This window comes from Panthera tigris, chromosome B3, assembly GCF_018350195.1.
Source record: "Panthera tigris isolate Pti1 chromosome B3, P.tigris_Pti1_mat1.1, whole genome shotgun sequence".
NCBI lineage: Eukaryota > Metazoa > Chordata > Mammalia > Carnivora > Felidae > Panthera > Panthera tigris.
This window is the reverse complement of record NC_056665.1, coordinates 62,273,957-62,297,730: the sequence shown is the minus strand read 5'-3', so window position 1 is coordinate 62,297,730 and position 23,774 is coordinate 62,273,957. Positions and strand designations below refer to the sequence as shown.

General features: G+C 44.7%; 1 long non-coding RNA gene across 7 annotated transcripts in view; it reads left to right on the top strand.

Moving 5' to 3' along the window:
• LOC107179592 overlaps positions 1–23,774 on the top strand; it is a 65,572-nt gene that overhangs the window by 5,268 nt on the left and 36,530 nt on the right. For 4 of the 7 annotated variants that reach the window (XR_006218667.1, XR_006218668.1, XR_006218665.1 and 1 more), the window contains exon 1: positions 22,943–22,975. The exons of the other annotated variants lie outside the window; for them this stretch is intronic. This is a non-coding gene — a long non-coding RNA (uncharacterized LOC107179592). Of the gene's footprint in view, positions 1–22,942; positions 22,976–23,774 lie in introns of those variants that run through there. 7 annotated transcript variants of the gene reach the window in all.

The following is a 23,774-nucleotide window of genomic DNA, read 5'->3' as shown; positions in this document are numbered from 1 at the left end:
TTATTTCCTTTGTTGCACAGAAGTTTTAAGTTTGATATAGTCCCATTTGTCTGTTTTTGCTTTTTGCTTTGTTTTGCTTTGCCTCTACTTTTAGCATTGTATCCAAGAAATCAGGGCCTGTCCAATATCACAAAGATTTCCTCCTTTGTTTCTTTCTAGATTTATAGCTGCAAGACTTATAGTTAGGTCGTTAATCCATTTGGGGTTCCTTTTTGTAGATGGTATAAGAATCCATCCTGATTCTTTTTCCTTTCTCCCTTGTGTTGTCACCCTTGTTAAAAATCATTTGAGCATAGGGGTGCCCTAGGTGGCTCACTCAGTTAAGCATTTGACTCTTGATTTCAGCTCAGGTTGTGATCTCATGGTTTATGGGTTTGAGCCTGCATTGGGCTCTGCAATGACAGCTGCAGAGCCTGCTTGGGATTCTCTGTCTCCCTCTCTCTCTGCCCCTCCCCTACTCGCTCTCTATCTCTTTCTCTCAAAATAAATGAAAAGAACATTAAAAAAAATCATTTGAGCATAGATGTGAGGGTTTATTTCTGGGCTTTCTATTATGTTCCATTGGTCTATATGTCTGTCTTTACGTCAGTACCATACTGTTTTGATTACCATAGCTTTGTAATATATTTGGAAATCAGGAGGTGTGAGGCCTCTAGCTTTGTTCTTCTTTCTCAAGGTTGTTTTGGCTGTTTAGGGTCCTTTTTTAAAAAAAAAGTGTTTTTTTTTTAACTTTTATTCATTTTTGAGAGACAGAGCATGAGCGGGGGAGGGGCAGAGAGAGGGGGAGACACAGAATCAGAAGCAGGTTCCAGTCTCTGAGCTCTCAGCACAGAGCCCAATACGGGGCTTGAACTCACGGACTGCGAGGACATGACCTGAGCCAAAGTCAGACACTCAACCCACTGGTTTTTTGGTTTTTTGGTTTTTTGGTTTTTTGGTTTTTGTTTTTTGTTTTACGTGTTTAGGGTCCTTTGAGATTCCATATGAATTGTAGGATTTTTTTTTTCTATTTCTGCAAAAAATGCCATTGGTAGAGCAGGTTCTTAACCTGTGGTCTCAGAATCTCTGGATGGCATTGGGGGTTCTAAGAGCCCCTTGGAACTGTGTGTGTCTATGTCCAAACATTCTTATCTGGTCTCGGCTCAGACATCTGAGGGTTTTCAGGAGCCTACAGATTGGGTCCTGAAAGGTCCACAAAGGTCAAGAGTGATCGCCGTGGGCAGTCAATTTGTCACAATACAAGGAGAAACCACACATAGGCATAAAATCCAAAGGAACTCAGGGAATACACATCTGACCTTAGTGTTACTTGATATTGTTACTGATGGTTTAGTTACCATGACTGACACTTTGGAAAAGATAATTGTTGTCCTAATCCATACTCTTGAAGGAGGCTTTGTTATAAAGAGCAACATTCTATTAATTGATTATGGCTACAGGAGTGTTTTGCCCTAAAATGGATGTCTCCTTTTTTCAAAACCTGCCCTTTTTTTCTATTTGGGTCTCTGGTGGCCTATCATCTCAGACTGTAAACCCTACAGGGCTTAAAGGACAAGTGTCATGTTTAATTGTCCCTGCCTCATTGTATTAAGTATGGGAGTTTGGTAATGAAGTTGTTACTGTACATGTTTCCTGCTGGTGTCCAACCAGCTTGGGAGAACCTTCACAATGTGTTGACACATTCTGTTCAGCCCCTGGTGTTGTTGTTTCTTTTTTTAAAAGATTTTTTGGGGAGGCTCAGTCGGTTAAGTGACTGAGTCAGTTTTAGCTCAAGTCATGATCTCACAGTTCATGATATGGAGCCCTGTGTTGAGCTCTGCACTGACAGCATGAAGTCTGCTTGGGATTCTCTCTCTCCCTCTCTTTCTGCCCCTCGTCCCCTCGTGCTTGCTCATTCTCTCTCTCTCAAAATAAATAAACTTAAAAAAATGTTAAAAAAAAAAAAGGTTTTTTTAAAATAATCTCCACACCCAACATGGTGCTCAAAATCACAACCCCAAGATCAAGAGTCACATGCTCCAATGACTGAGTCAGCCAGGTGCCCTAGCAGCTTGTATACTTAAGCATAATGGGACAACACACTTTTCACAGTAATTGTTAACGTAACCATTGTTGATGACACTGCTATGGGCTGAATGTTTGTATCCTCTCAAAATTCATTTGTTGAAGTTCTCATCCCCAATGTAATAGTATTAGTAAGGCAGGGCCTTCAGGAGGTAATTAGGTTCAGGTGACATCATGAGCGTGGATCCCCCCGTAATGGTATTTAGTGTCCTTATAAGACGAGGAAGAGACCAGAGCTCGCTCTCTCTTCCATGTGAGCACACAGTGAGAAGGCAGCCATCTGCAAACCAGGAAAAGAGCTCTCAGCAGACACTTGATCTCCCAGTACCTTGACCTTAGACTTCCCAGCCTGCAGAACTGTGAGAAAGTAAAGTATATTGTTTAAGCCACTAGTCTATGCTTTTCTGTTCTAGAAGCCCAACTGACAAAGACAGATACTCTTGACTGATAAAAACACAAGTCAAATAACAAGATCTTATACTTTATTTGTTATAATCCAAAGCACCCTTTTTGTCCTGGAAACTGCCCCCCGGATTACAAACTTGAAGGTTGTGTTTCCTTGGAACAGCAGAGCAAATTTGCCCATCTTGTGTAGGCTCCCTCCTCTGCCTTTTCCTTTGACTAGAGTTGGTGTGACTTTGTCTGCAATCCCCCTCTCTCTTGAACCTCCGCTTTACTCAGGAGCCCGAGGTATTTTGCCAGTCAGAGTGTGCTGTCACTATCATCTCTGGTCAGGAAAGCATCCATTTGTGCCCTGCTCATGAGCAAGCGCCTACCTTGGACCAGGACCATGCTGGTATTTCCCCAGAAGAATATAAGTCACATTCAGATGATAACAAGCCTCATGAAGTTTTGATGATCATATGTGGTGGGGAAATCGAGAGTTACGCAGAATTTAAAAGATCACTGTAGGACTTTTTTCTTGATATTTAATGTGTCTTATAGATCTGAGTGGAAGACTAAGATAGTGGAACTATTCTTCCGAACTTATTTGACTACATAAATCCCCTTTTTCACAGATCTGAGTCCACTTTAGAAAGACGAATCTGTAGAGACTCAAACCAGCTCCTAAATCAGCTTTGCTGTAGATAAATACATGTACTAGATGTTTCCATCTACTTCTAATTTCTAGAAGTGGCAGAAATTAGTAGGTATGATTTAAGTAGAAAGGTGAGTGGTAGGTATGTGAGTATTTTATTACTCTTTGAACTGTACACATATTTTGTGTATACTCTTTTGTAAATTATTTTGTCAAAAGTTCTTTCTTGCTTGCTTTTTTCTTGCTTTCTTACCAAGTACCATAGTCTTTATAATCCATCTACCATTATTTGTTGACTCTAGCAATGGATAAGCAAATTTAAAAATTGGTCAGAGCAGGTTTATTGTTTTCTCACTTACCTACTATTTGACATCTGTTTTCTTTAAGGCATACATAAAGAGCTTGTGAGACTTGGAATGCCTGTAAAAATCACTCAGGTGAACTGTGTGCCACAAAGTAGAAAATGTCACCTTTTAAGGCTCACTCTGTAAGCCCCTGTTCTTTCCCAAATACCTAGCATAGTGGTTTAGAGCGCAGGGTTGGAAATCAAGGAGATGTATATTCAAATCCCCATTTCATTATTCATCTGTTTGACATTGGGTAACTGAGTCACTTCTAGAAGCTTCCATTTCTGGATCTATAGAATGGGATTTGCATGAAGATTTAAATGGGATAATGCATGTAATGCTCTATAAATTGCAGCCATTCATAATATGAAGTACAAACCAGTACCCTTACCGGGTGTGTGGCCTTGTGAACTAGCAGGCAGAAGAAGGGGGCGGGGGACAGCAAAAAGTCTTTCTGCACACTACCTTTGTGATGGTTAATTTTATGTGTCAACTTCCCTGGGTCTTGGGTACCCAGATGTTTGGACAAACACTGTACTGAGTGTTCTGGGATGAGATTAACAGTTGAATCAGTAGAGCTAGTAAAGCGCACTTCCTAATGTGGGAGGGCTTCATCAGGTCACTTGAAGCCCTGAATAGGAAAAAAAGAAAAAAAAAGGTTGACTCTCCTGAGAGTAAGGGGGAACTCCTCCAGGTAGCTGACTACCGTGAGCTGGAGCACTGGTCTTTTCCTGCCTTTAGACTTGAAATAAATTGTTGGCCCTTCTTGAGTCTAGAGCCTGCTAGCTTTGAACTGAAACTATACCTATCTGCTCTCATGGGTCTCCAGCTTGCCAACCACACATCTTGGGGCTTCTCAGCTTCCATAATTGCCTGAGCCAATTCCTTCTAACACACACACACACACACACACACACACACACACACACGCACGCATACGCACAGACACACACACGCCCTATTGGTTCTATTTCTCTGGAGAACTGTGACTGATATAATTTTGGTAGCTATTCTTTTTTTTTAATATTTATTTATTTATGAGAGAGAGAGAGAGAGAGAGAGAGAGGCAGAACACGAGCAGGGGAGGAACAGAGAGAGAGAGGGAGACACAGAATCCGAAGCAGGCTCCAGGCTCCGACCTGTCAGCACAGAGCCCGACATGGAGCTCAAACTCACAAACTGCAAGACACGAGCTGAGCCGAAGTCGGACGCTCAACCAACTGAGCCATCTAGGCGCCCCATTTTTTGGTAGCTATTCTTAAAAATTCACAATTAAGACAGTCAAAATGACTGGAAAACATCAACGTAAGCCTGGTGTGAAGTTCAAATATGCAATTCCTCATAGAACTGAGACTGAAGATTCTAAGAGTTAAAACGGAGAAATCTAGAGTGCAAGGGCCACATGCTCATATAATGTAGCTATAGAACAGTTACAGAAATGGGGGGAGAATGGGGATAGCAAATGCAAAAAGTATTTTTTTTTAATGTTTGTTTTTGAGACAGAGAGACAGAGCATGAATGGGGGAGGGGCAGAGAGAGAGGGGGACACAGAATCGGAAGCAGGCTCCAGGCTCTGAGCCATCAGCCCAGAGCCTGACGCGGGGCTCGAACTCAGGAACCGTGAGATCATGACCTGAGCTGAAGCCGGCCGCTCAACCGACTGAGCCACCCAGGCGCCCCAACAAAAAGTATTTTAACTGTCCTCAGTAAGTCTATCAGTGATGATAGTATTCACGTTATTCTGAGACTACCGTATGTGTGAGATGGGATAAAGTTGATTATTATTAATGGGCGTTCTAATTATACCCTGCCCTGTGTCTTGGAGAACCAGGCTTCGTAGAGTGCCAGAAAAGGGATACAGAAGTAATATAGAAAAGGTGAAATGAAAACCCTGTAGTCTTGTATTCTTTGCAGAAACCACAGTCGCCCTCCCTTGTGCCTACAGCCTTCATGTTCTCACACCCAGCATGACATGGACTCCAGCTTACTGAGGTTCCCTGTCACCCAGGAATGGCCCTTCCTTCTCCCTCCTTGCTCTTCACTCCGAATAGCCCATGTTCATAACACACGAAAACACCCACTGGCTGGAAGCGTTTGGACACCTTTTAACCATGTGGATGATGAAGTAGAGAAGGCAGATCTGGAGAAAGAAAAGCAAGAAGCTGCCCCACAGAGAAGGGCTACCTCTGATCTCTGACAACTTTCTTGTCCCCAGTTCCACTTCTTTCCTGAGGCCTGCCTGAATTTCTGTGCTGGGCTCTGTGTATCCTTATAATTTTCCCTTTTCTGCATACGCTTGAGAACGTGTTCTCACCTGTCAGTTTGGGAAGAATCTAGCTAATTCTTACTGAAGTGTACATGACTAATAAAGCTCCCTAAGATTAAAACAAAAAAACCTTTGGGGTACCTGGATGGCTCAGTCAGTTGAGTATCTGATTTCACCTGGGGTCATGATCTCACAGTTCACAAGTTTGAGCCCTGAGTCAGGCTCTGTGTTGACAGCTCGGAACCTGGAGCTGCTTCGAATTCTGTGTCTCCCTCTCTCTCTGCCCCTCCCTAGCTTGTTCTCTCTCTCTCTCTCTCTCTCTCTCTCTCTCTCAAAAATAAATAAAAACAGTAAACAATTTTTAATTAAAAAAACAAGAACAAAAAAACCCTTTTAGCCCTGAATTTGAATTGGAAGTATCATTAGAAATTCATGAGATATTTTATATTTATCTTTTGATTGATCTATTGGTTGATCGAGCCATTCCAGCTCTGTCACCTGAAGAAGACTAGAAACAATGACTAACCCAGTAGCAAAGAGTATTTGTAGTATCCATTTATTTATTTATTCTTATTTTTTTTTAATTTTTTTTTTAACGTTTATTTTATTTTTGAGACAGAGAGAGCAAAGCATGAATGGGGGAGGGTCAGAGAGAGGGAGACACAGAATCGGAAACAGGCTCCAGGCTCTGAGCTGTCAGCACAGAGCCCGACTCGGGGCTCGAACTCACGGACCGCGAGATCATGACCTGGGCCGAAGTCGGCCGCTTAACCGACTGAGCCACCCAGGCGCCCCTATTCTTATTTTTTTAAGTAGGCTCCATGCCAGTGTGGAGACCAACATGGGGCTTGAACTCACGACCTTGAGATTGAAACCTGACCTGAGATCAAGGGTCAGACACTTCACCAACTGAGCCCCCCAGGTGCTACCCGCCCCCACCCCAGCATAGTATCTAGATTGTAGTCTTCGAATACCATTTTCTACAAGAAGAAAGCAGAGCTTCTTGGAGAAATGGCTGATTTCAGCTGTGAGCTAGGAAATGTACAAGATCAGCCTGGGCATCTTGTTTTACTAGATAGCAAGGAAGTGATCAAGGACTACTGCTGTCAGGTCAAAAGATGCAGGAGCCCACTTAAAAAGTTTTCACTTCAAAAAGGATGATGATTGTAGCTGATTAAAACCATTAGCTGTGTTCACATTTATGAGTTCATACTGCTACTTAAAAACCAGTAATCTTCAGACAATGATAGTCATTATCTTCAAAACTGGTAAATAAAAGCAAAGAATCAAGCACTGATCTTGCCTTTCTATTGAACTTTACCACTGGGTAAACCAAATAGTAGACGAAATGAAGCATTTTAAAAATAAAGTACCCCAATTAATAAAAAAAAATACAATGATGGAATATCATCATTTTGCAACCCCCACTGAAAATAGATCTCTAGGCACTGAGCCTCAACAGCTGCTAACCTCACAAAATGTGAGATGACCAACTGCCAATTTATAGGAAATACAAGGACAGAGAAACATCTTGAACTGTGATTTAGGGAGCTGGGAGGACATTATGGAAGCAAAGCTCCTCAACTCTCAACAAAAATGGTTTGCTTTTATTAGGTGCTACTACATGCCAGGTGTTGTCCTGGCTTTCTGTGTATGATCTCACTTAATCTTTGTAACAACCCCATGGAGCAGGTGTGATTATCATGCTTAACTTATAGAGAAGGAAAGTGAGGCACAGAGAGGTTTAGTAATTTGCCCAAGGTCACACAGCTCACAAACACGAGCTGGAATTTGAACACTGGCCATCTGGCTCTAAGACCTACTCCCTTAAACACTAGGTTATATTACCGGTCATTATAAAAACTCTTTTTCCTAACAAATAAAAGTTATAATAGTGAGAAGTCCATGCATACACAGACACATGGAAACTTTTAAGAGTCTAAATGTTATTTAAAGGGCATGTGCAAATGCTAAAACCATCATATTAAACTAGGGATAGAAGAATTCAGTGGGGTCCTTCGCCTGAATCTGGTTTGGTCCCCACCAACTATCACCTTCATTCTCTCAGAAAGTGAAGGTGGTGGACAAGGTTGATTCTTCTGAGCATAGGCTCCAAAAAAGCATGTCTTGCAACCAATGTTAAGGTCCTGCGTTGACATGGTAGTTGTCAAGACTTTGAAAAGGCGGTCGGAGGCAACCTTGTGCAAATGAGTGCCTAATGCTCACAGAGAGGGCAGCCCAAGGGTCGCGCCTCCTTGACATGCCCACTGTCCAACAACCCAGAGCAGGGCGCCCAAGAGTGGAAAGAACCCGCTCCCGTCTCTGATGGTTTCTCCTTCTCTCTCCCCTCCCTCCCTGTCTGACCCAGCCCTGAGCTAACACCAAAATGTGGATTCTGTCTGCCTTGCACGGACAAAGCCCACCCCACCCCTACCTGCAGCACCCCTCGCCTTTTTTGCTCCGGTCTTTCTCCCACTCTCCTTCAAGCCCGACCAATTTTCTGGAAGCATCACTTACACCAGAGGGTGAATTTAAATCTCAGAATTACCTCTTGCAGGGCCATAGGCATTTACATTTTAATGTCTAACTCCTGTTGGAGGATTCCTCACTTGCACACTGGGGGAGTTCGGTGATTGTAATTTGTCACCATTGCCACCCTTCTCCCAGGGGGCCTTTTCCAGGCACTCTACATTCACCTGGGAAGGAGGTCGTCTTCTTCCCCTGGTACCAGGTGAGCTCCGCCAGGAGACCCTGAGGTCCTCTGGTCTTGTCCACGTGGGCGTTCTGCCTGAGCTCACCTACCTCATTCTCCTCCTCCAAAGACGTGGAGACGGCAGCATTTATTAGAGTGAATTGTGGTCCAAACGGCTAGTTTGGCAACTCTGGCATCTTTCTTAAACCCAACAAGGAGCTAAGGCATGAGGAGAAGCAAGCATGAGATGTCTGAGCACAGATAACTGTCGCTGTCAAATAACTGTCTCTGAAAACTCTTCCCTTTAATATATGCACGCTCTATGAGTAAATATGTTTCTTTTTTTTTTAAAGAATTTTTTTAACGTTTATTTATTTTTGAGACAGAGAGAGACAGAGCATGAACGGGGGAGGGTCAGAGAGAGAGGGAGACACAGAATCTGAAACAGGCTCCAGGCTCTGAGCTGTCAGCACAGAGCCCGATGCGGGGCTCGAACTCACGGACTGCGAGATCGTGACCTGAGCCAAAGTTGGCTTAACCGACTGAGCCACCCAGGCTGAGTAAATATGTTTCAAGGGTGCCCCAAGCCATGTTTAACTAAGCACCAACACTCTCAGTGTATAACATCTCTGAGGTCAATATGATGTGCCACACAGATACTTGCCCTGATGAACACCAGTTTGAAAGTTTCAAACACTCTCTATTCTCCTGACATGTATTTCAACTTTTCAGGATCTGCTTCTTGCCAGGTAAAAAGAATAAAATAGAAAGAGGGGTGCCAGCCTCTAAATCAGAGCCTTTGGGAGTCAGATGTTAGGAGATTTGGGGCATATGCACACAGATCAAAAAGAGATGTGCTATTCCTATTCAGTATCAAATGAGTGTTGTCAATGTCTTTAAATGGGTCAAAATGTCTGAAGTATTGGGATCCAAAATGACCGAAATAATCCTCTGCCTTTGACTTTGGGTATCAAAGCTGAGGGTGTTAGTGTGTGTTTCAGTCTCCGAATCCTGGTCCCTTGTGGTTCTCATTTGTCAGAGTAGAATGAATGTCACATACCTGTGTTTCCATAGCAGACCCTTCCTCTCAGTCTCGAGGTGGCCTCAGTGCTGTTTGAAGCGTCACAGGCAATGGTGGGGAGACCTGGGTGCTGATACATGCCATGAGCAAGGCATTCTGATGCACGTATCCATCACTGTGATGAGTCTCTTTCCCTGTCACTTCCTGTCTTCTAGCAGATCAAGGGGCTAAAAATGCCCCAGTATCGGTAAGTGTTTACCAAACGATCTGCACATACAGATCATGCTGTTTAGGTTTACCGACGCAGACTCAAAATGAAGGGCATTTGTCTTGTTGCTGCCTTGATATATGTAGCAATCTCACCAGAATCAATGCTCCCCAGATTCATTAAGGGGGGGGGGGGTGCCAATTTTGTTAGCATGTGGATTTCCCATTGACAAATGATGGCTCTCTTTCCATTGAAATATGGCACTTGCTTCAGTGAATGCTAATGCACAGGTTTCAACATCACAATTGCGTGTTCTAACAGAATAATCAAGCTTCTAGAAAGAGTTGTTTATACTCGCTGTCTCCATTTCCTAACTTCCTATTCATTCCTCACCCTGGCCCATGTCACTCCACAGAAACATCTTTCCCCAAGGTCAAAATCTAGTGACTGCTGACTCACTAGATCCAGTGGGCATCTAGCTTGACCTCCCAGCAGTATTCAGTCCTGTGAACCACTTCTCCTTCCTCTTTTTAATTATTTTTTTTATTTTAAAAAATGTTTAATGTTTATTTATTTCTGAGAAAGAGACAGAGTAAGCAAGGGAAGGGCAGAGAGAGGGGGATAGAGGATCTGAAGTGGGCTCTGTGCTGACAGCAATGAGCCTGATGTGGGACTCACATTCATGAACCGAAAGATCATGACCTGAACCAAAGATGGACACTTACCCAACTGAGCCACCCAGGCGCCCTACTGTCTCCTTCCTGAAACACCCTTCTCCCTTAGATTTCTGGACATCCCCTCTACTGGTGTTCTTCTCACTCTCAGACCCTACTGCTCTGGCTGTCTCGTGGTCTTATCTCCATTCAGCCATTGAGTGTTGAAACTCATCAAGATCTTTCCTGGGCCCCTTTCCCTCTTCCTGTATGCTTTCTTCCCAGCCCTATGTCAAATACCATATGTGCCAATCATCTCACACACAGATCTCTAGCCCAAGCCTCCCCCTCTAAGTTACAGACTCTTGTGTCCAACTGCTAATTAACATCACCAACTCAGTCCAAAACTCACGGTTTTCCCCCAAGAAAAAGGAGACGAGAGAAAAGGGAAAGAGGAAAAGGGAAGGGAAAGGGAGAGGAGAGAATGGTGAAAAAGCAAGGCTTGCTTTTTGTGCTCCGTCCCTGTCACCATGAACATGACCACGATTCATCCAGTTCCACGGCCACATACCTCGAAATCTTGTTTAGTATCTTTTCTCCCCAAGTGCAGATTCTAGTCAGTCACCAATCCCATCCCTTCTACCTACAGAACATCTCCACTTCTATCTCCATTCCATCTCCCTAGTACCAAAATTGAGGACAACTAACATTATCTTGTGCCTGGACTATTGCAGTAGCCTCCTTTCTCTCTCCCCAAACCACCATTGCGCCATTCCCACTCACCTCTGCTTATATCCTTCAATAGCTTCCCTCTGTTCTTTTTATTTTTTATGTTTATTTTTGAGAGACAGAGTGCGAGCAGGGGAGGAGCAGAGAGACAGAGGGAGACACAGAATCCGAAGCAGGCTCCAGGCTCTGAGCTGTCAGCACAGAACCCGATGCAGGGCTTGAACTCACCAACTGTGAAATCATGACCTGAGCCAAAATCAAGAGTTGGGTGCTCAACCGACTGAGCCACCCAGGTGTCTCATAGCTTCCCTCTGTTCTTAAGGTGAAGACCCAACATCCCCAACACAGCCATAAGCCCTGAATGGTCCATCCAGCTCCTGTCCTCCTCTCTGACCTCCATTTCCTAGAACACACCTCCTGTTCCTTAGTTACCCCGGCTTCCCTGCCTGCCACAGGGCCTCTGCACATGCTGTCCCCTCTGTCTGAAATGTTCTCCTTCTTCGGCCTCCACTTCATTTTGCCTGGTTAACTCCTCATCATTCAGATCTTCTCAGTTGTCACTTCCTCAGGGGAGCAGCTCCCCTGACCCCCTGCAGTAGATCAAGTGGCCTGTCATAAGCTCCCACAGTGAGACATATCTCTCATCTTTATGGCTCCCCTGACTGCATGATTACATATCTGTTAGTGCAATTACTGAATTGATAGCTCTCCCCCCCCATTAGCCAGTGACCTTCATGAGGATAGGGACTATGTCCAACCCTTGGTTCAGCCTCGCAGACTTAGCTTACTACAAGTACTCAAAATGTTAAACAATTTAACAATAAAAGTGACTTTTGAACTTTGCTTTAAGAAAGTATTCAATGGGTTTCAGGACGCCTGGGTGGCTCAGTCAGTTGAGCCAATGACTTTGGTTCAGGTCATGATCTCACAGCTCGTGAGTTCAAGCCCCGCGTCAGGCTCTGTGCTGACAGCTTGGAGCCTGGAGCCTGCTTCGGATTCTGTGTCTCCCTCTCTTTCTGCCCTTAACCCACTCGCAGTTCTGTCTCTGTCTCTCTCAAAAATAAATAAATATTAAAAAAAAAATTTTAAGTATTTAATGGGTTTCTATTTACATTTCCTTAAATGACCATAAATGTGAAAGTTCCCTACTCTTACCTATTTTCTCTTGATATGTATCTCAGCTGTGGGTAGATCTACAAAAATGAGGGAAGAGTGGGCACCCCAAGAGTCAGAGCCTACACTAAATGCTGTTTCTCATGTCCTAGATCTTATTTAAACTCTGAATGTGCCAGGTGGTTATTGCACCTGCTGCTTCTCAGTGCTGCTGAAAATGTCCCCTGAGAGACTGACACTTGCTTCATGGGAACGTGAGCTGCGCTCCCCACACATACCCTGCAACTGTGGACATTTTGGGGGTTTTATCATCTTATTTCTGCAACGTGACAGTCTGGAGGTCAGTCAAGGGCATTGGAAAAAGCAAGGACTTCTAGTGGCCAGCCCCCGACACGCTAACGTCACTGGGTGAGACCCTAACACCCCGGGCCCACCCTCTCCACTGGGTGAATGCCACTTGCTTACACTCAGCTAAAGCTGCCGTCCCTGCTCCTGCCTTTCCCATCCGCCACTCTCTGTAGCCACCATTTCCTTACTGCTCTGCCCACTGAGTGCTGAAAGAAACCGGGGCCACTACCCCAGCCCTTGTGACATTCAGCTGCAGCTGCCATCCCCTCTCAATTCAGGGGGTGGGAGGGTTCTTCCACCATCACTAAGCCTAGTGCGCTCTCTCTCTCTCTCTCTCTCTCTCTCTCTCTCTCTCCCTCTCGTCTAGCCAAATCCTGAACAGTCTGGCTTGTGAATGGGCCATCGGCTAGTTTCTCCGGATGCTGTCACGTAGCCCGGCTCTCTCCAACCTGCCCACCGGGCTTGCTTCTGCTAGAAGTTTGGGGCAGCATTTTTCTACCTTTCTTACTTAGGGATGCTGGTTGTGGAGCCCCCAGAGTCTAACCTGAATCCCAAAATCTCTCTGCTCTGCCATTTTCCCAGGGCACAGAGAGGGCCTTCCTGTAAGAGAGGCTCTTGAGAGCCAGCTCTGTTATTCTGGACCCTGAGGTGACTCCAGCATAATCCTTGCTACACTTTCCGCCCTGCCAAGATGCCTCCCTTCACATAGGCTATGCCTCCTCCGCTCAGTTGTTACTTCTCAGGGCAGCCTCCTCTGACCCACAGACCAGATCAGATCTCTCGGAGGTTTGCTCCCTCCCCTCTGTAGCTCTTACGAGAGTTTGTAATCCTATATTTGATTTATATCTACATCCCCCTTGAAAAGATAAGGCCATGCAAGGCAGCAATTTTGTCTTTTGCCCACTGTTGCATCCCCAGCATCTTGCACACCTGGCCTGTGGTAGGGGCTCAATAAATATTTGTTGAACGAGTGGATGAACTAGGATTTCACTTCATTACATGTCAAGCTTTTGAGAGCCTGTCTTCAGCAAACTCCTTGCTCTACGATGGCAAAGAAAACACTTTTGGAGGCGGTCTCTCACCGGTGCTCATGGCTTATGTGAGCACCACAATATTTCTACTTGTGGGCTCGATACTCCAACCCCATATTTTATTAAAGTATTTCGTTCAGGGCGGTAAAAAACACTGTGTTACTGGCTTGCGGGTGGTTAAACCTGGCTCTGGGGGAAGGGGTCATGTTACGACACTGCAGATAAGTGAGCATATCAGTGCCAGGCAGGGAGGAGGCTAGGAGAACACCCAGGTCCTGCCTGGGGACATTCAACCTCTTCCCGTCCGCTGTGCGGATTGCAGAGGGCTTAAAGAAGGAGTGGACAGTCCCAGAACCAAGTGCCAGGTATTCCTATGACCCCCCCACAGCCATGAGGTGGCTCTTTGATGGGGGATCTCAGAATGGGACTGTGTGGTTAGCATACAACATTTCCGGGTTTGCTTTGTGGTTTGTCAGCACCCTGGGGCTGTTGGAAGGTGGCAACAATGTATTTAAACAAGATGGACAGCAAAGCAGCTGTGATGTAGAAGGGTGAGGCCCTTTGGAGTCAGAACAGGCAGTAAGAGTTACCCATCAAAAATGAACCCCCATTGGGGCACCTGGGTGGCTCAGTCGGTTAAGCGACCGACTTTGGCTTAGGTCATGACCTTGCAGTTCGTGGGTTCGAGCCCCGCATCAGGCTCCGTGCTGATAGCTCAGAGCCTGGAGCCTGCTTTGGATTCTGTGTCTCCCTCTCTCTCTGCTTCTCTCTCTCTCTCTCTCTCTCTCTCTCTCTCTCTCTCAAGTGAATAAACATTAAAAAAAAAAAAAAATGAACCCTCATTGAATGCAAGAAGCTCCTGGGAAGCAGTGTGGGGAAGGTGGAAAGAGCACCAGGCATGTTGTCAAGGTAATGACCATGCTACTTGCCGTGGGTGAGCGCTGTGATGAGCACTTTGCATGCATTGTCTCATTTAATCCCACAGTAGCCGATGAGAGTTCTTATTATCACTATTTTTCAGATAATAAAACTGAGTGTCAGGGTAAAAAAATGTGCCAAAGGTAACACAGTTAAGTAACCGTCAGAGTCAGGATTTGAAGCCAGTTCCATGTGACTCCATGTCAACCCACTTAATACCCGGATACACTGCCCATTGGGAAAGTTGGCTTTGAGTCCTGATTCTTCCATTAGGGCTGTGTGTCTTGGAGCAATCGCTTCAGTTCTGCAGAAATTTTATTATCTGTACAATGTGAACAATAATACCTACAGCAGAGGATTAGATGAGACAGTGTCCCTCACTAAAACTGTGCCAATCCGGGGCACCTGGGCGGCTCAGTCGGTTGAGCGTCCAATTTCGGCTCAGGTCATGATCTCGCGGTTCATGAGTTCGAGCCCTGCATCAGGCTCTGGTGCTGACAGCTCAGAACCTGGAGCCTGCTTCAGATTCTGTGTCCCCCCCTTTCTCTCTGTCCCACCCCTGCTTGTGCTCCGTCTCTCTCTGTCTTTCAAAAATGAATAAACATAAAAAAAATATTAAAAAGAAAAACTGTGCCAATCCATGAGCCACTAGCCACATGTGGCTCCTGAACACTTGTAAAATGCCTAGTCTGAATTGATATGTCCTGCGAGTGTGAAATACACAGATTCTGAATACTTAGTATGAAAAAAATGCAAGGAATCTCATTAATAATTTTTCCTATGGAAGATATGTCACAATGATAATATATCAGGTTAAATAAGATATATTACTAGAATTAATTTCACCTGTTTCTTTTTTTTTAATGTTTGTTTATTTTTGAGAGACAGAGAGAGACATGGCACGAGTGGGGAGGGGCAGAGAGAGAGAGGGAGACACAGAATCCCAAGCAGGCTCCAGGCTCCGAGCTGTCAGCACAGAGCCTGACGCGGGGCTCAAACCCACAAACTGCAAGATCATGACCTGAGCCAAAGTCAGACACTTAACCGACTGAGCCACCCAGGCTCCCCCTCTTTATTTTTTTTAATGTGGCTACTAGAAAATTAAAATTGTACGTATGACTTACATTATATTTCTATTGGACGGCTCAACTCCAGAGCACTGTAAAGATGAGTGATTATTGTTATGGTAATTTCACACAGAACCATATTCCATTTCACCACTGAGGTCAACACCTAGACAGTCTGACATAGAACAAGTCCCCATTTTTCTATAAATGTGAGTTTTAATGAATTTTAAAAGATGAAGGTTTTATTTATTTCTTTATTTTCTTTGAATATAGTCGATGCTTAGAAACAAGCTGTAGGTTTTAATCTTTTTGAGTCTGGTCTTTCTGATGCGTGTCTCGTCCTTCAAATAAACAAGGTCTTCCAGGTGGAGGGAAGTCTCCGTGTCTGGAGAAGTGAACCCACTCAAAGTATATAGGTGACAATTCAAAGCATTCTGACCCAGATTCTTTATTCAGGTGACTGGAGCGTAAGCTGCATCTCATGGAGCACAAAAATCACTTTTCCCTTACACCTGGCAGAAATGATGCCTTTTTTTTTCTTTCATTGCGTATCATATGTTGCACATCCCTATTCATCATAATGTATGAATCACTGCAATTGTTTCAAACCACTGTCTATGAAAGCATATCATTCATTTTTTTTAATCAAAACTTTTTTTAATGCTTCTTTATTTTTGAGAGACAGAGGGAGTCAGAGCAAGAGTGGGGGGGAAGGACAGAGAGAGAGAGGGAGACACAGAAACCAAAGCGGCTCTAGGCTCTGAGCTTTGAGCATAGAGCCCGATGCAGGGCTCGAACTCACAAGCTGTGAGATCATGACCTGAGCGGAAGTCAGACGCTTATCCGACTGAGCCACCCAGGTGCCCCCTCTTTTTTTTTTAATTTTGAGAGAGAGATGGAGGGAGGCGCAGAGGGAGAGAGAGAGAGAATCTTAAGATGAGAGAATCTGTGCTGAGTGTGGATCCCGATGCAGGGCTCAGTCCTACGCCCCTGGGATCATGACCTGGGCTGAAATCAAGAGTTGGACGCTTAACCAACTGAGCCACCCAGGCGCCCCTGAAAGCATATCATTTCAATACATGCCTAAATTTCATCTTGTTACTCTTGACCCATCATTCCAATCTAGAAAATGTGCGATCTTGATTCTCTCATTGAGCATCATGCCATCCCTTTCAGCTTTGTATTTGTCTGCAAATTTCATTTTAGACTTTGTATTGTTCATCCGGGTCACTAAATGAGAACATGGCTAAAGAAAGAACAGTCAACTTAATGATAACCTTCATAAGGACCGAGGGACCAAACTTATGCAGCTGAGATAGACGACTGATCTACATTCCATATTGAAGTGATAGCCCAGGAAAAAGCACCCTATAATGAAAGGATTTTTGTTTTAGTTAGGGTGATGCTACCTGCTGTAATGTCTGAACCCCAACATTTCAGAGATTTAACACCACAGTGGTATATTTCTCCCTCATAACAGTCCAATGTTAATGGTTTCAGTTGGTATTTATTCTTCCTCTAGTGATTTAGGCCCAGGGCATCCCTGCCCCTCCCCATCACCATCACAGCATTACACCATCTCCCAGGGCTTTGTTATCCTCTGCAGCCAGTCAGCAAAGAGACAACTTAAGAAACCTACATTTCTTTTTTTTTTTTTTTTTTAATGTTTTATTTATTTTTGGGAGATAGAGTACGAGTGGGGGAGGGGCAGAGAATCTGAAGCAAGAAACCTAGATTTCTTAAACCTGGCTTGAAAGTGGTACACAGTGACTTCTGTTCATATTCCATCCATGTGAATTTAGCACGTGGTCCCTCCTAGACATAAGAGGAGCTAGAAATACAGTTCCTGGATGGGGAGCCCCTTTCTAGAAAAACACTGTATGATGAAAAAGGAGCATGGAGTCTAATAGACTGCCCTCCATCTCTACTACCTAATAGATGGAAATTATATCCATAAGGATGAATGCAAAAATGTCTGAATGTATTTGGAGACTTCACCATTCAATATACCTCTTGTCACTGCTTCCCCCAAGCACATTCGATAACACACTGCACTACATAATAAATAGGGATAATAAAAGATTGCATAATTACTCATGTTTTATAGGGATACTACTTTATTGCCCCAAAAGCAATGGTCATAAAAGTGTTCCCTCAAGTTGGAATGAATTAGGCATTGGAGAGTGAAGGAGGGCATGACAAGATGACTACCATCCACCTCCATTCACTTCATTAGGAGGGTAGATGTAGAGAGAACTCAAGATACATCAATTCAAGGGAGATACACCAATTCAAGGGAGACTGCAGTCTGGCCTCCTCTGTATCACCCCTGAAGTTGGTAAAAGAGAAGCGAAGTATCACCTCTTCTCCTTTTTTAATTTTAGTAACAAAAACCACATCGTTATTCATATTTGCTCTCTCCTGGCCAACGTTTCTGGATGATTTGTCTTAGAAAGATGACTTAATGCCTAAATTGTCATATAAATATGTGCAAAATTATGTAAAATATTAAAGGGTAAACATGAACAATGACCCTGCAATTTCTCTATATTCCTCACAGTGCTTAGCAGTGCCTCGCCACAGCAGGCATCTGCTAAATATGTATTGATTTTTGATGGATTGAGGTGGGTCCAGAGTTTGTTATGATTGTACCTTACCTGAGTATTCTGTTCAAAAATATTTATTGTAATAGTTTTATATAGAGTAGAGGCATCAATTCCCTTCACGAATACTTCTTCCTTTGATGTGAAAGCATACATTCTATAAAAATATACACTAAGTTGAGATTTCCCAGCTCTGAATGGGCTCTCCAGTTCTGAATCTGCTCTCCAGCTCTGAATCTGGCAATTGGTCAAGGAATTAAACCTCTGTTCTTTATGTGATGAAAACATAATAAGTAAAACCATCTAAAAATATCTGAATATGGACATTTTTCTGTTTAAAAGAGCAGTCACTTTTATCATATCTTGCTTACTTATGTACTAATGTGAGGCAGGCATTGATAATGATATGCAATAAATGCCTTGTAAAGAGTCTTATAAAGGGGCACCTGGCCGGCTCAGTCAGTGGAGCACTCAGTTCTTGATTTGGGGGTTGTGGGTTTAAGCCCCATGGTGGGTGTAGAGATTATTTAAATAAATAATAAATCAATAAACTTTTAAAAATAGTCTCTCAAAAATATATTCTGTTGTTTTCATAAGCTCCTCCCTTAAAGTGGGAAGGTCATTTTATCTATGACTAAGTCCCAGCAACCACACACACAAAATGATTGATATATTTAACCACACTAAAAAGGAAACACTCCTGCATGGCAAAAATACTGTAAGCAAAGCTTCAAAAGACAATGTAAAATTTGGGGAAATATCTGCAACTTGAATAACGAAAATCTAATTTCCCTGTTATACGGAGGACTCTTGAAAATGAAACAAAAACCAGAAACAAAACCCACTAAGACTCTAGCAGAAAAATGAGCAAACGATATAAAAGATTATACACAGAAAAGAAATACAAAGACCCTTACTTATATGACAAGATGGTCAACCTCGTTCATAAGTGTAAGTGAAAACGACACTGAGAGAACATCTTCACTAAGAGTTTGGGAAAAATCTAAACTTTTGATACGACACTGTGTAGGGGAGGGTATGGGGAAACAGGGGAGGGTCATCTGGGACAATCTCTGTGGAGAGCAATTTGATAATATCCCACAAAACCGAAAATGCACTTACCTTTACACCCAGCAAATCCACTTCAAGGAATGTATCTCAAAAATATAACATGCAAAATTACATGTATACTGGGTCATTCATTGCCTTATTGTTTTTTTCGGTTTTTGTTTTGTTTTGAGAGAGAGAGAGGGCACAAGTGAGCAAGGGGCAGAGAAAGAGAATTCCCTGAGGGGCAGAGAGAGAGAGAGAGAGAGAGAGAGAGAAGTGGGGCTCACCCGAAGCGGGACACAAGCTCACCAGATGTAGGGCTGGAACTCAAAACCGTGAGATCATGACCTGAGCCAAAGTCAGATGCTTAATGAATGACTGAGCCACCCAGGCTCCTTGCCTTATTGTTTTTAATAGCAAAAACACTGGAAACAATCTAAATATCTATAGATAAGAGGACTGGATAATTAATTCATGGCTCATTCATACAGTGGAACATTATCATACTATGAAAAGTACATTTTTTTTTTTTTATGAGGAACCTCTCTGTATGCTGACATGGAAAGATCTTCAAGATACATTAAGGGGAAAAAGCAAGATGCAGAACCGTGTGAACAGTATGCTACATTTTGTGCAAAAAAAAGGGGAGATTATTCCTGTGTGCTTATTGGCACATAAACTCTGGGATCAGATAAATAACAGTGGAGGAGGGGCAGATGAAAACCAGTAGCTAAGGAAGAAGACTTTTGTGAAAATGTGAAAGGAGACTTCCTACCATAGGAAGGAGACTTTTGTGAAAATGTGAAAGGAGACTTCCTACCATAGGAAGGAGACTTTTGTGAAAATGTTTCAAAAAATCTCCTAATGTTTGAACCTGGGTAATGTATTGCCTAATCAATAAGCTAAATTTTAAAAAGTAATGAGATCTCAGAGAACTTTGAATGCAGTGTTGGTAGGATGATGATGGTCTTGGGAAATGTGAATTTTCATGGCCAGTGACTTTATTGTATGGTATAGATCATCTTGTATGACTCAGTAATTGCTTCTTCTGCCCAAGTCTTGTCTTCTCAGCAAAACCACCAGCCCTCACCTCTGCTGGAGCCTCCACATAGGCTAACCTAGGCAGCCAGCAGGGGTCTAAGGACAACTTGTTGATTGATTAGGCCTCTCAGACTTTCATCTCTTTTATCATGAGCACTGCTTATGCATTTTCCCTTCTTCCTTTCAAATAAATCAAAATATTAGCATGAAAGGACAAGGAAGATAGAAAGTTGCCAGGTAAATTGGGCCTCCTGAGAGTGTATCTTCAGATTTTTAAAAAAGGCAGTTTCCATCTCATTGATGAAAATGTGTTTGCTCTCTATTTAGTCAATTACCTATTGTATGTTGGATGGTATTTTCTGGTTCAAATGGCTGTCTGTATCAAACGCCAACATTTAAAAATCGATTTCCTCTCTATAAAAAATCTATTTCCTCCACTCCTGTTTCAATGTCAACAACGCTATTGTTAGAATCTTCGAATTGGTGTCTTTCCAGCCAAAGGATAATTCAGCTGAGATGTTTGATTTTATGATACAAATGTGATCTCGCTTCATGTGAGCTGCCTCCTGAAAAATCACTTAGTGGAGAAGAGACAAAAAGACGTAAGAGGCCAGCGCGTGCTGTGCAGGCTGCTGGCGTTGGCGGCAGCAGGGGCAGCCAAGTCTGAAAGACGCGGGCTAAGGCCAAGGCCGGAGGGGGCTCCCGGATCCCCTCCAAGAGGTGGAAACCCGTCCTCCACCAGCCTCTGGAGGTGGAGTGCATCCCCCCTGCAGAATCCGCAGAGAATCATCCCGGGCAAAGAGCTCTAGTCTGGTGTTTCACCGGAGCCGGGGTGGAAAGGGCAGCTTACTGCCTTGCTTCCTGGTGCGGAAGTCTGAGAGAGCTGAGGCGGGCCAGGGGGTGTGGTCGGCCACACCCCAGGCTGGATCCCAGGGGCCCAGCTGGACTGCACACGGCCCTCCCCCAGGACGGGGAGAGGGCCCCTCAAGGCTGGCTCCCCTTGGGTATAGTAGCATCCTCTTCCCTCACACCTTACAGCCTGTCCTCTTCCTGGACCCAGCTTTCTCTTCTCTGTTATCCCCAACTAGAGAAAGACTCCAGAACACACATACTTGGACAAGTTATTTTGGGGGCAATAAATGAATCTGGCAGGGCCTCAGTTTCCTCTTTTTATGATATCAACATTTACAACCTTTAGAAAGTGATTTGACAGTGTCCTATAAAGTTAAATAGACACTATTCAACTTGTAAGTACCAAGAGAAACAAAAATCTTTGTCCACAGAAACACTTGCCTACAAATGTTTATAGCAGCTTAATTCACAACAGCCAAAGACTAGAAACAACTCAAATGTCCATCAACAAATAACTGAAAACACACTGTGATGTATTCATACGACAGGATACTCCTCAGCAATAAAAAGAACAAACTACTGATGATACCTACATGCTTAAGCATGACTAATCTCAAATGGGTTATGCTAAATAAGTTGGACTATGATTCCATTTAAATGAAGTTCTGTAAAAAAAAAAAAGCTAATCTGTGGTATAAGAAATCAGAAACAGTGGTATTGTTGGATGGTATAGACTGAGAAGGGCAGAGGGAACTTTCTGGAGTGATGGAACTGTTCTGTATCTTTTTTTTTTAATGTTTATTTATTTTTGAGAGAGAGAAACAAGAGTGTGAGTGGGGAAAGGACAGGGAGAAAGAGGGAGACACAGAATCCGAAGCAGGCTCCAGGCTCTGAGCTGTCAGCACAGAAGGGGCTCAAACTCACAAGCTGTGAGATCATGACCTGAGCCGAAGTGAGTTGCTTAACCCACTGAGCCACCCAGGCGCCCCCCCCCTTTTTTTTTTTTTAATTTTTCGGATGTAGCTATTTAAACTGCCTTACCATGAGACTGCTTAGGACAGGAGAAAGAGCTTGACTGCTTCTGTTTAAATGCTGGTTCAGTCCTTATTACATGTGATATTGAGGATGTTACTTAATCTCTCCAAGCCTCAGTTTCCTCATCTGTAAAATGGGAATAATACCTACCCCATGTGGATTTGGGGGAACAATTGTATGAGAGAAAGTACTGCGTTTCAGAAATAAAAACTATTGCTGATCTCTGCAGAAGGGGAACGCTGGTGATGTGAGGGTCTTTGTTTAGCACCATGTCCAGCGTGGGTGAGAGCATGCCTCTTCAAGAGCATTTCTAGGAAGGCAGGACCTAGCTGCTCTTCTCTGCATGAGGAAGGGGGAGAGATGCCAAAGCTGAGAGGAAAATCTTGGAGGGAGTGCTTGGGACTGGGCAAGATTCAGAGCCCTCTCAGAGGAAGGGTGGATGAGGAACACCCTAAAAGGCGAATAAGGGAAGAGATGTCTAATGGAAGGAAATACTGCACCCTGCTGTATGCGTAAAATTCCCCTTCTTTGGTCTCCTCTCTACGCCTCCAAAAAAAAAAAAAAAAAAAAAACAGTCTACAAGATAAAGCTCTTGTGTAAGTGGACCTTTTGGAGGAGTGAGGGGAGTTGGTAAATCCCGCTTCAAGGGTGGCACAGGGAGGAAAGGTAGGCTGCAAACACCCAAATCTTGTGTATCTGTGTGTCTGGCACAGTCCTGAGTGCAGGGTACAGGCTTAATAAATGACAGACATTTAACGTCGTGTGGACCGGACTGGCTGAAGAACCTGCCTCACTGCAAACGGTGGGCTGAGGTCTGAGCGCCGAAGCGAGTGTTTCTATGACAACAGCAGCGTCTTTGCGCCCCGGAGTGGGCGCGTGGGGTGGGGACGTGGCTGAGGTGAGCTCCAGTTGGCCTCACCCGTGGGCCAGCAAAACCTCCCTGTCTGGGGCGCCAATGATTCCCTCTCACGCTCCACTCTGGCTTCGTGCCGGTCACCGGCGGCACGCAGGGAGCCCCGAGCCGCCTCTCAGTTGTCGCGCCCCGCTGTGAATCTCGCCCACGCCTTCCCCGGGAGCTGGCCACAGAGGCCCACAGCTCGGGCAGGTGACAGGACCCTGTGTTCTCCTCGAGCTGTCCTCACCGTGGCCCTCGGCCACCCGGACTCCCCAGCCAGCGAGCCGGGGGAGTGCGAAAGGACGCGCCGCAGGGCCCAGCGCTCTCTCCCCACGGGCCGGGCTGGGGTCAAGGTCTCGGCTCCTTTCGCTCGCAGCACCGCCCCCTGGCGCTGAGCCGGCGGGAATGTGCCGGCCGCCTCAGCGTGGATCTCGCGCAGCCGGTTCGGCCGCCGCCGGCGGGGCGGAGACTGGGCGCCCTCTTGGCCCCGGCGGCCGGCAGGGAGGGGGGCCGCCAACCGGATAACCGCCGCGGGCGGAGAGCGCGGCCGTGTGCCTCCCTGGGGGCCTGTGCTGTGTCTGGTCGGAACAGAACGTTTTACACCGCAGATCTAAAACTACTCTCCCGACGTTGCTTGGATTGGGACAGGCCTGTGTGAAACAGGGTCACCGCCTCAGTGTGCTCAGCTGGTGATGCAGCAGTGACAAGAGCCAGCCCTCCTGCAGGCAAGGCCAAGCAGGCAGCCTCCCACCCACGGAGGACGTCAGGAGTTCCTGACCTCTCCCCATGACCACATCCCACC